The 702-nt window shown below is 49.7% G+C and overlaps 1 protein-coding gene across 1 annotated transcript in view; it reads right to left on the reverse strand.

Annotated features, from left to right (window-relative positions):
• SMARCC1 (SWI/SNF related, matrix associated, actin dependent regulator of chromatin subfamily c member 1) overlaps window positions 1-702 on the reverse strand; it is a gene marked incomplete at its 3' end in the record, with an annotated part of 46,685 nt that overhangs the window by 26,058 nt on the left and 19,925 nt on the right. The window lies entirely within an intron of this gene.

The following is a 702-nucleotide window of genomic DNA, read 5'->3' on the forward strand; positions in this document are numbered from 1 at the left end:
TTGTCTATTGTAACTCCCTCCTCATTGGCCTTCCACTACACAGGCTCCTCCCCCCTTCAGTCTATCATGAATGCAGCTGCTAGACTCATCCACCTAACCAACCGCTCAGTGTCTGCATCCCCCCTCTGCCAATCCCTGCACTGGCTTCCATCCCCCACCCTCCTCTGCTGATCCCTCCACTGGCTTCCATCACCCAGAGGATAAAATTCAAAATATTAACAATCACTTACAAAGCCGTCCACAACTCCGCCCCCTGCTATATCTCCAACCTCGTCTGAAGGTATCACCCCAACCGTCCCCTCCGCTCTTCCAGCTCCCTCGTCAACTCCTCCCATACTCGCCTCAAGGACTTCACTAGTCTCTCCCATCCTCTGGAACTCTTTACCCCAACCTGTCCGTCTATCTCCCACTCTGACTGCCTTCAGGCGATCCCTAAAGACTCATCTCTTCAGGGAAGCCGATCCCACCTCAACCTAACCACCGAACCATTCATCCCCACACAGCTCCCTCCTCATGCATCACTGGCCCCTCCCCTCTTAGATTGTAAGCCCTCAGGGGCAGGGCCCTCCTTACCATCTTGTCCAGAATTGTATTGCGATTGTAATGTCTTCCTTATATTGTAATGCGCTGCGTAAACTGTTGGCGCTCTATAAATACTATGTAATAATAATAATAATAATAATAATAATAATAAGCACATTA

This window comes from Nanorana parkeri, unplaced genomic scaffold, assembly GCF_000935625.1.
Source record: "Nanorana parkeri isolate BGI_ZX_2015 unplaced genomic scaffold, ASM93562v1 scaffold1772, whole genome shotgun sequence".
Lineage (NCBI taxonomy): Eukaryota > Metazoa > Chordata > Amphibia > Anura > Dicroglossidae > Nanorana > Nanorana parkeri.